Source organism: Andrena cerasifolii, chromosome 10 (assembly GCF_050908995.1).
Source record: "Andrena cerasifolii isolate SP2316 chromosome 10, iyAndCera1_principal, whole genome shotgun sequence".
NCBI classification, from domain to species: Eukaryota; Metazoa; Arthropoda; class Insecta; order Hymenoptera; family Andrenidae; genus Andrena; species Andrena cerasifolii.
The window spans coordinates 2,775,881-2,786,805 of NC_135127.1; the positions used below are offsets into that span (position 1 = coordinate 2,775,881).

Here is a 10,925-nt window from a genome sequence, read left to right on the forward strand (position 1 = left end):
TGCGAATTCCGCATCTACTAAATTTTGTTTTCACTGTATCAATTCCTAGCGCTTCATGCGTATGCAACGAAGCTTCTTGGCACAACAATTTCATATTTTTAATCGCAAGTGATAATACGTCGGGTTGAGTTTGCACTGTCTAAAAACCGATTTACGTTAACTTATACGCGTTCGTTACTCATTCTTTTTTATTTAGAAGCTAGGTGTGGGAAGCTTAGGAATAATATTTTGCGTTGTAGCGTTATCAAGACGGTCTGTTTTACGGTAAACTCAACAGTAATTGTAGCGTTACTGTGTTTCACTCTCATTTGGTAATCATTGCATTATCACTCAGCACTGGTGTCACTTTTACAGCAGAAAAAATGCCATTCCATGACATTATAAGAAATGACAGAGAAGCGAATAATTACGACGTAAATAAATGCAAACTCGACTTTGTTGTTATGAGCATATCTATATATAAATTTCCATTAGATTCGTTATTAACGTATCAGACTTTTGTAAATTCAGAGACCGGTTAGAATAATTGTAGCGAACTATCCAGGCGAACTTTTAAAAATAGTTTCATCAATTTAAATGTCAGATTATTCAAGCGAGCAACGCCGAAATGTGTAACTCGTGCAGAACTTGTTATTGCCAGAGAAATAGAAACCAGATATTAGAGATGTGAGAATAGCAGACGTTCGTCGGCAAGAAGAAACGAATTAAACGCGACAGCAAGAGACAGACTTCTCCCTGACGATAATAGAAATAGAGCACGCTTTTCCCTTGCGTCGCTTTAATCACAAAATTTTAAGAGAAAGAGTACTATACACGTCGATCATGAATCAAGCTGTGCAAACTTGTGGGAATAAGATTGAATCATACGAAAACGGACGAACTACTGAATGTTTAAAATCACCTGCAGGAGCGCGGCATTGCGAAACATATTACCGTGGTTCTACTTAAATTTGAGTAACTCTCCACAGCCGTCATAATAATCAGTTATATGGGTAGGCGTTCGAGAGGCGCACCCCGCACGATTTCACCCCCCAGACAGTTCCGCAGAAATATCAAAGTATCCTTAAACTCCCGATTACCGGATTTCGAGTTTTGTTCCCGGAGGCGGCAACAGGTTACTGGCACGCGCCCCTTGCTGACTCGTCGAATCGACCACGGGGACGGTCGCGTGTGCGTGTCTGCGTGCTCGATTCTCGCGTGTCTCTCTTTCTCCCATTCTCTCTCCCTTTTTCACCCCCTCGCACTCTCGCACTTCCTCCCAGTTCATTCATTCGTTCCTTCCCTTGCTCCGATCTCCTTCCCTTTCTTTATCGCCTACTCCCTTAAGTATCCCCGGCCTCGCCGGCTCTAAACCGTGGCCAATGAAACATGCACGATCGTGGCGGTAATGTGCGTTGAATCTAACCTATGATCCATATGCGTGGCTGGCCAGTGAGTGGTCTACGTCGCTGCACGGACACGTGCCACACAAGTACAGGGGGACGTCGAAGAAGAACAACCACGAGGACGATCACCACACCAAGGCCAACGACGTGTGTCGCTCTGCGAATCTCTCCGCTGCACGTCCGCCGGTGTGTGCGCGCGTGTACGTAAGTAGAGGGGTGGCTGTGTGAAGCGCGGTGCGTAGACGCGTGTCACCCTTGCCGCGCTCTCCTCCCTGCTTCTACTTTCTTCTCCTCCTGGATAACATACGACTGGGGCCTTCTCTAATTCACCCCCCGAAGTCGCCGGCTCCTTTCTCCTTCCTCTGAACTGGCTGTCTCTGGAAACGTCCTTGCCGTTTAGTTTATACACTCCCGCCTCCCGCACGAGAGCACCGTCACCGGGGAGTAAACAAAAAGCTGGCGAAGGAAGGCCGTGCACGGGGCACGATACAGCGCGCGAGTCAACGTGGACGGCTAGCGTGTACTAGGGGAGGTCGGAGAGGCTCTATTTCACAGGCTTTTCAAAACACGATTCGAAAACACACGCAGCGCGCGGCGTGGCGTGGCGTAGCGGCGAGTCGGATGGCTGACTGGCGGAGAGCCGACGACTCTCGTTCGGTCTCGGTTCTCGGTCGTGGCCGTGGGGATCGCTGCTGGCTGGTAACGCGCACGGGTGGGTGCCCGCCGGAAGGCTGAAGGGGGCGAGGAGGCAGAAGCCGAGGGAGTTGGTTGCTCGAAATCGGTGGTAGGGTAGCGACAGCGGTGGTGGCGAACGTCGGCTCTGCACGACCATCGAAGGGAGAACGGTTCGCCGGGACCGAGCGAGAGGATCGCGCGAGAGCCGGCAGAAACATAGGGCAAGAAAGAGACGCCGCCACCCGTGGACAGAGACGGGGGATTGGTGCGGGGTAAAAGTGGAAAGTTGGACAGAGATGCGCCGGGCGAGAGGGAACGAGAAAACGGACAAAAGAGGAGGAAGGAACAAAGGCAGGAAGAAAAGAGACGGTCGATCTCCGCGCGTGCAGCTGTAACAGAGGGCGCTCTTCCCTCTCTGTCTTTCATCCCCCTCCCCCCTGGTAACCGGGTGGCGCGAAGGGGAGGGAATGGAGGGAGCGGGGCTGTGGGACGAGACCGAACGAACGGGAGAAAGCTAGAAGGAAATCACGAAGGAGAGAAAGAGGAGGGTGGAGGCACGGGGTTGCCTACCCTCCGTGTAGCAAAGTAGCAACAGGCGGCTGTGGTCCTCTCTCTTCTCTCGTACGGCCGACGAGCGTCGCGCGCCACGTTTCTCGTCAGCGGCGGGCGCCGCTGCCCTCGACGCTCTGACGTCACAGCATCGTGACGTAGGCGTGGTCACGGATGCGCACTAACACCTCGCCTGTCACCGTTGTCATAGTGACTGCTTCGCCTGTGCCCGCGTTTCGCCGTCGTTGCCAGCACGTCCCCCGCTCACCATCCCTCAACCTCCTGCGTCGCCGCACACTCCTCTCTCAGACCACCGAGTAACCCCCTACACCGGTTCAACCCTCGCTACCTTGCTCTTTCTCCCTCCGTCCTCGTCCCACCCGTCCACTTTCACGCCTCGTCCCTGTTCCGCGCGGGCAGGCTGCATCCGCTACCTTTCGATGTATGCCGACGGTGGGACGCGCACAGCCTGAAATTCGTGGAGGAAAGAGGAGAAAAAACGCGGGGTCGGTATAAGTGAAACGAGGAAGATTGTCGCCGACAGGGAGGGAAGATCGCGTGTATACATACACGCGCGGGTATACGCGCGTTGTCACGGTAACCGTGGCTCAAAACAAGCCTGCGCGTTTTTCAATTCGAATGCACTCGCTGGGAAGTGATGAGGTTATAATGAAGTCCCTGCATACCCGCCCCGTATGCCTCGCGCGCGTCCGCGCCCGCGTCTGCGTCGCCGCTCTCTTGCGTAACGCGCGGTTGTCTAACAGCTGTGTCTATAAGCATGCATCGAAACCGAACGCGAGCGCGCTCAGAAGAATGCCGTCTATTCTCTTTGTCGATGCTTTTATCATCGGTATAGAGAATTTCTGCAAGTTGCGCAAAGCATCCGACGAATGCGCGCATTCTATCGGGCAGAAAATCGAAGAAATACTCCCCCCTACCGGGCGACAGCGAAGGAATTTGAATTCGCCAACTTTCTATCAACTCCGCGGAGACCCTGCGTCTCGGTATTCTGTTAGTTCCGAAGGTGGCTGACAGTTTTGTAGCTATCATAGTGATCTGTCACGGTAGAACAGAACCGAACTCCTTCAATTCAATTTGCGGGGGTGTACTTGAACCAAGCAACTCCGTTCAGCGCCTTGAATATCGCTGGGTATTTACGATCGAAAGCCCAAGCTCTGCGAACTTGTTCGTGAAGTTAATTCGAGTCGTGGAAATAGGAATAATTGGCGTTCGAAAGGCTTAAGTCGCGCGATTATGGATTCTATGGCTCGGCTATATGTATACCGTAGCCTGGCAGTTATTATGCATTAGGAACGTACGTCATGGCTCATGCACCGTGAACATCGACACGATCAAGTTCCGCCTAAAGCGTCTGTCCTATAGTTCGATTCAAACTCAACCATTAGTCGCGAAGTAGTTGTTATATGTATCTGGGCCTAATGAGATTTCCATGTAGCGCGAATGAATTGCTCCGGATGTATTTGTACATACCCGCGCGTACAGCACATGCGTATCCATGCTTGCATGTACGTGCATGCACGTGCATACGTGTACGTGGATACACGATGGATTATTTCTGCACGCTTACCGGCATATCTTGTGCTTCGTTAGCGTGATTATTTTTACATTACTTAGGAGGAGTTAATAACTGCACGCTCGTTGCAAACTAGCTGCAAGTAATTTAAAATTACAACGATGTCAGCCCGCGAAGTTGATGAACTCAGACGATGAGTTTTCAAAGTGAGTACAGCCCGCGATTTTTAGTTAGCTCGTTGGCGTTAAGGATCATCTCCATCGAGGAAAGTTAGACGTTGCGTCCGATGAATTTTAGTTTACGTTGGAAAGTCGAAAAATCAACTTCGACGCCGACGGTAAATCAGATGATTCGAAACTTCAACGTTGCGCGTACAGGACAATGTAGCGACGCTTTTTTTTCCCGCTGGAAAATTCATGCTCCGAGGAAGAAGGGTGTCTTAACTCGACGTTCAGAGGGGCAGAATGGTATTTGTTGCTTTAAACGGTCCGTTCATTTGTCAAACGAGGGAGTCAACGACAGCTCGATCCCGAAGAAAAAGTAATTATTACAAGTTGGGTTTCTTCGTAAATTCGCTCGGTCGGAGTTTCCGTTTGCTCGGATACAAATGGATTCTTAATTATCCTTAATTCGCGCCAAATCAAGCTTGCAAGCGTGACGAGCAGTGCGGCGCAGCCTGGTGTCATTAACGAAATAATGGGAATTAATTTTGACTAGTGCTCCGCTTCGACAAATCAATCGCGCTCTCGGGAAAGCGATTCAATTCCGCCATTATGGATTCCGATGAACAGACCACGTGCGCGCAATAATTTAATTCTATAGTGGTACGTTTCAGAAAATATTTGCATACACATATGGAATCTCTGTTTCTCCATTCTAACGTTCGCGATAACTTTTTATACTACGTTTCGCTTTGGTATAACACGTATTTGCATATTGCTCAACTAAAGGCTTCTGAATTTCCACGTGCGACGACACGTTTCCCTTATTTCGCATGAAAAAAAATATTTTTTACTTTCAGAACAGAAATGAATGCACCGCTTCGCTACTGATTTATTTATTTTTTCTCGCTGATACGGGTTTTTGCAGAACAATTACTGTGGCATTTTAAGAGGTATCTCAATGACAATCTCATGGGTTAAGGGGTCGTTCCGGTTAGACGGGTTGAATAAATCGATTTTTATTCTTAAACATTTTTCGAAAGTACACATCCTGAAGAATGTACTGTTAAATTTTCATGGAAAAATGCCGATTATTTTAGCTTCTACAGAGGCATTTTGTAGGGAAGCAGAGGCTTGGTCTCTGCAGATGAAAATTTTGAACGCGTTTTTCTCGGAACGTCATTTTTTCACATCGTGACTTAAGATAAAATCTGAAAATCTATCGAACCGATTGCTTTATAAATTTTACTGCTTACTCTGCACACCTATGACTCTCGCGGGACTACAACCAAGTCTCTTGATTAATCTACTTTTAAAATCGAAAATAGCAAAGGAGAAAAGAGCGAAAAACATTTATCTTGCATTTTGCCCGCCATTTTGCTAATTTTGAAGATAAACCACTAATTATAGTCCGAGCGATAGCGACAGTCATACTGATCAAGTATCTGTTTGGATCCGTTTTAGACCTAGGAAATAAATAAAGCTTTCTCCCGGCCTACGGTCCGCTACAGTGAATATGCTATCTGTGATCCTTATTCTGGATAGATGCAACAGTAGAGGCAATTTAAAGAAAGTATAGGATCAGTCTACTAGTCAAATGCAAATTCTAAACTACTTTTCCTGCAAAAATTCAACTTTATCCGCACTAAACATAACGGCAGACCAACCTTGTTATCCTACATAAATCTCACTATATCTTGGCATCTCCTCTCTTAACCCCAAAATCCTTAAGAGGACTAGGCAGTCGAAAAATCGATTTTTATTGCATTTTCCGAAAGTACTATCTTTTGTGAATAAAATGCCGCTTGGTTTATAGTAAAATACGCAAAATTGTAGATTTGACAGCTAAAAAGGTTAGAAGGCTTTGCCTAGAAACTTTAAACGCGTTTTTCTCGAAGCTTTTCTTCTCTTGGTTTTCGGCTAGTTGCGAATGAACGGAGGTTCAGATCGACTTGAAAAAATTACAGGATGTGTAAAACATGTGCCATTTCGCGCCAAACCTCTTGTACGATCCGTAAAAATTCGAGATTTTCATCAAAAAATTAAAAGTCGCTGATTTTTAGGTCCTGTTTGTGCGCTACTACAATCCGGTGACTTCTTAATTTTTTTATGAAAATCTCGAATTTTTACGGACCCTATAAGAGGTTTGCCCCGTAATGGCACACGTTTTACACATCCTGTAATTTTTTCAAGTCGATCTGAACCTCAATTCGCTCGCAATCAGGAAAAAATGAAGAGAAAAAATATTCGAGAAAAACGCGTTTAAAGTTTCTGGGCAAAGGCGACGCTATAGGTTGCCGCTTGACGTTTTTAGCTGCCAAATCTACAATCTTGCGAATTTTACTATAAACCAAGCGGCGTTTTATTCGGAAAAGAATAGAGTCTCCTTAATAAAATCCTAGTTTTTGTATTCTTAGAAATTCCCCCTTAGTTTCTGTCTCCATTTCCTCTCCCTCCTTCGTCACTCTTAAGCTATACTTACACATTCCTTCCTACCTGCCCTATCTTCCTTTGCTATCTGTTCTACCACGACCACAGTTTCTCACCTTCTACCTAACTACAGCTACGTGACAGGAAACTTCTCGTATATTCACAGCTCAGGTTACAAGAAAAAATAATATTGCAGCAGAATAATGGGTCTAATGGAATGAGGAGCTATGTCGGAAGCGAAACTCAAACACTCACAACTCTGCTGTTAAAAATTATTTGATCAAAACTGGCTTAATCGAATTACAATTCTAAATCTTCTCACACTTCATGCACCTACTAATAAAGCCAGATACGAAGGTAAATAAAATTGCACAAAGCCGAGGGAACGAAGTGTTCGATCAGCTTCTGAAGAAGCAAAATCGATGTGCCTTGAAGACGAATTACAGACGTCGAAAGTGTTTCTCGGTCAGGCTTCGAGCTATTTGCCTTTCAATATCTGTTCGCGGATACTTCAGACGGTGTAATTATGAAATAATGACGGCCCGCATAGCCAGGCTGTATACGTCCGTAATATGAGAGAAAAATAGAGTGGCGTGCGTGGAGTTAGTGCTTCGTAAAGCGGTTCTATAAAGTAGAAAAAGCGGGGAAATGCACGATTCTACGTACATGAAATTGAGTTTAAAAATGTTTGATGTTGATTGTGGGTAATTCAATCAGAGCGTAGCGCGTAATGAGACGGAAGCGGGGCTAAAACCCAGCTCGCTTGGGCAAATGCTCGTCGACTACCCTCCGTTGTTCCTCATACCCATCCGCCCCCCCCGTCGACTCCTCCCGTCTCACTCGCTCCGCCGATTCCCACCACTCGTCGCGTGTCTTCATCTCCCTCGATTCCCGACTTTCTGCCAGCAAGTTCGTTCGTACCGTGAATATGAATTAAGTTGATACGATTTGGACAGTCTACTAGGCGGGCGCAGGAGAAGGTAACCAAGAGCCATTATATGGAGACAAATCGTCCGGTGGTGATTTCCCTAAAGTGGATCAGTGTGCATCGCGTTGGAAAGGGCCGAGGTATAACGGCTCCTCCCTCCGCCGGATAACGTGCCCCGCAATGATTTTAATAATGGTAGAAACTATGTTGCCCGCTATCGTTTCCCCGGCTCCGGCAAGTTCGGGCGGTCACTCGATGGTAGAAGCGCGTAATTAAAACGATCGACTAGGAGAACTACGGCGGGGTTGCTCCTACCGTCGCCTAATGGAAAGCCTCGTCAGAGATCCGATATAGTTTCGCTAGAGGCGCGGAATAATTTTCCCCGTTTTCCATGTTACGGGCGCTCGCGGGGGGAAAAAAGAACGCTGCTCGCCATTATTCAGCGCTATCGTTTCCCTTGGCTTTCGTCACGTGACTGGCCGTTGTTTTTCACAGACAAAATTCAGTGGCGTCACTAGCACTGGGTCGACAGAATCATGGTCTCGACAGGTGAGAGCAATGGAGATGGAGAAAGAAGATGGCTCCACGTGGGTGGAGCGCTCAACGATCCAGGCGTAGCATCGCGGTAGTGGCGTAACATTGTTTCATACGGACACATTGTTTACTACTCCAAACATGCAAAACAATAAAGGGGGGGGGGCTCCGGTATGCAGAAACATCCGCCTCTCTCGCTTAGAGCCCATCAATTCACTCAAACTCCATTACTATTACGCAACAGCGAGATCGAATCGGATATGGCTGCCGGCAAGTGACAAACAACTCGCAAAGATCGATCGGAAATTTTGATTCTCCCACGCTGTGCTTTCGAGCGCTAAAGGCAACGTTAACGCCGTATTTTATACGGTAACGCGGTTCCGCTAAATGTTTAAATACCCGGCGATGTATCCTCGCCGAAGTTCGGGCAAAGAAATTTACACGCTCGGGAATAAAATACGGCTGCAGTTGGAGTTAAGATTGCGCGTTATAGTGCCTGGAACAAGTTGCTTCATGAGCGCGTTAAGTATCGTACTGCATTACGAACTTTCGACTGTTCGCATAGAAATTTGAGTAGCGTCGTAACAACGCTCTAAAAGCGCTTCGTTTGCGATGCCAGGCAATTATCGTAAATTGAAGCAGAGAAATAATAAACTCCAGCTCGGAATTGTCTCGTTCGAGGATTGAGAACGCGGATTCAAAATAGACGTTGAAACGTTAGCTTAACGCGGTAAAAAGTGGCATGTTATCGACGAAAGTTAATAAACCATTCGATCGTGGAAAGACGTCGAATGGACGTTCTGAAAATGGCGCATTCCGCCCTTGATTACTGACGGACGTCCAATCACTGGAATGACAGTCGACTCGCAGAGACCCGCTTACTCGTTCGGCTAAATACTCTCGCATTTTTTCTTTCCAGGAATTTCAATTTTTCCCGACCGTACCAAGTGCTTCGTGGAATTCAATGAAACGTCAGACCCCTTTTGGCTCGCGTTTCTAGGAACACTGATACCCTTAAAAATTTTGTCCTTCTATTCATAACCATCAAAGATTTCGTTCTTTCATTCGGGGTTCCAGTGAGTTCAAACTTCTTCACGAGCGTTCGACTTATTACCTCTTTTAGCCTCCCCCACTCTGGGTTTTATCGCTTCTCTTCTCCTGTTTCCATCATTTTCTTTAAACTTGCATTCTTACTGAAACGTGACAGAAACGCGTATCGCCGTCGATCGTCTACACGAGCGATTTGAATTTGAATCTTTAGATGGGCACAATGCTTCCATTGTGCATAGAAGGAACGTGTAGGGAAAGCAGTATATATACAGGCTGGTCCACATGATTGGGCCAAGTCATAACTCTTTTCTGGCTGCAATTGGAAAACAATGTTGAATGATTTAACCCTTCGTTGACCTCCTTTTTCGATCAACTTTGACACACTGGGTGGCTCACGCCCACAACAATTTTTGAACGACTGCCATTCCTATCTAAAGAATCCAATCGTTATGAAAAAAATCGTGGGTCCATTTCAAGGTCTCTAGAATGTATTCCAATAGTTGTTTCAGTGAAATTTTATCACAGTTTTTGTAAAAAAATTCTAGATTACCATATGTCGAGAAGAAACGAAGGTAGCCTTCAAAAAATTGTAACTCATACAAATTTCAATATTTCCAGCTACAAATCTACAGAGTTGTTGTTTAGATATAATAGTTTGAGACAAAATATAGTTTGTAAGTCGGCTTTGGAAAATACGTATTTATTTTGCATATAGAAGGTACGCTATTTCGGTAATTGAAAAACAGAGATTTTCATATAAACGTTTCATTTTTGTGCCAGAAATGATAGAAAATTTTTATACATTGTATTTTTCTGAGAAATTATGATGAAATTTATAGATTTTCTTCTTCTTCATTGTTTTGCACTATAGCTTGTACGACTATTCGAGGGCGTAAATTATAAGCCATGGTATACCTGGTATACTTACAATAATTACGAGCGAAAACAGCCGAGAGCACAATACTTTTTTCTTCACTCGAAACTAACGTCTTTAACACACATTTGGTGGTTCACACCCATAACCTGCTACCTACGACCCCAGCACAACAATTGACGCTTGCCACGTTTGAGTAATAGCCCTAAAGTGTAGTAAACTTTCCAATCTAACTCTAGATGCTGCTACTAATCCGATATTTTACTTTTTTGAAAAGGTACAGAGCGTCAAAGTCAGCTTATGGGTGGCTCACACCCAGAATGTCAACGAAGGGTTAATGAATATTTTCCTCCGACACAGGTACTTTCTGTTGAAGATACGCGTGAAAAGCGTCTGACACGAGAGACTTATACTACTGCCCGCGCCGGCAGTAGTATAAGTCCCTCGCGTCAGCCGCTTTTTACACGTATTTTCAACAATTAATAACTCGGAAACGAAGCTTCAAACGCAATTTCGCCATTCTTGGTTTTCGTCTTATTTTGACACGTAGAATCACCTCCGAAAACCTGTAGTCGATGACCCTGTATACTAGTAGAATATGCCGGTAAAGGTCAGCCAAACATTTTAGGAACACCGTATACTGCTATAAATACTATACATTGTATAACCCGTGGCGTTGCTTTTGGTTAAAGTTATTTTGTAAAGTTCCTTCTAAACATGTCAAAAATAGGTAAAAACTTCATTTAAAAGTATGCGCTTAATATGGAAGTCTTCTTAAAACTTTCGGCCAGAACATAACCCCTTT

General features: G+C 45.6%; 1 protein-coding gene across 3 annotated transcripts in view; it reads right to left on the reverse strand.

Moving 5' to 3' along the window:
* The window catches only part of Bru3 (CUGBP Elav-like family member bruno 3), a 516,822-nt gene extending 514,798 nt beyond the window's left edge, over positions 1-2,024 (reverse strand). For all 3 annotated transcript variants that reach the window (XM_076821684.1, XM_076821678.1, XM_076821681.1), the window contains exon 1: positions 1,406-2,024. The gene's annotated coding sequence lies outside the window, so the exon portion shown is untranslated. The remainder of the gene's footprint in view (positions 1-1,405) is intronic.
* Between the last annotated feature and the right edge of the window lie 8,901 nt (positions 2,025-10,925).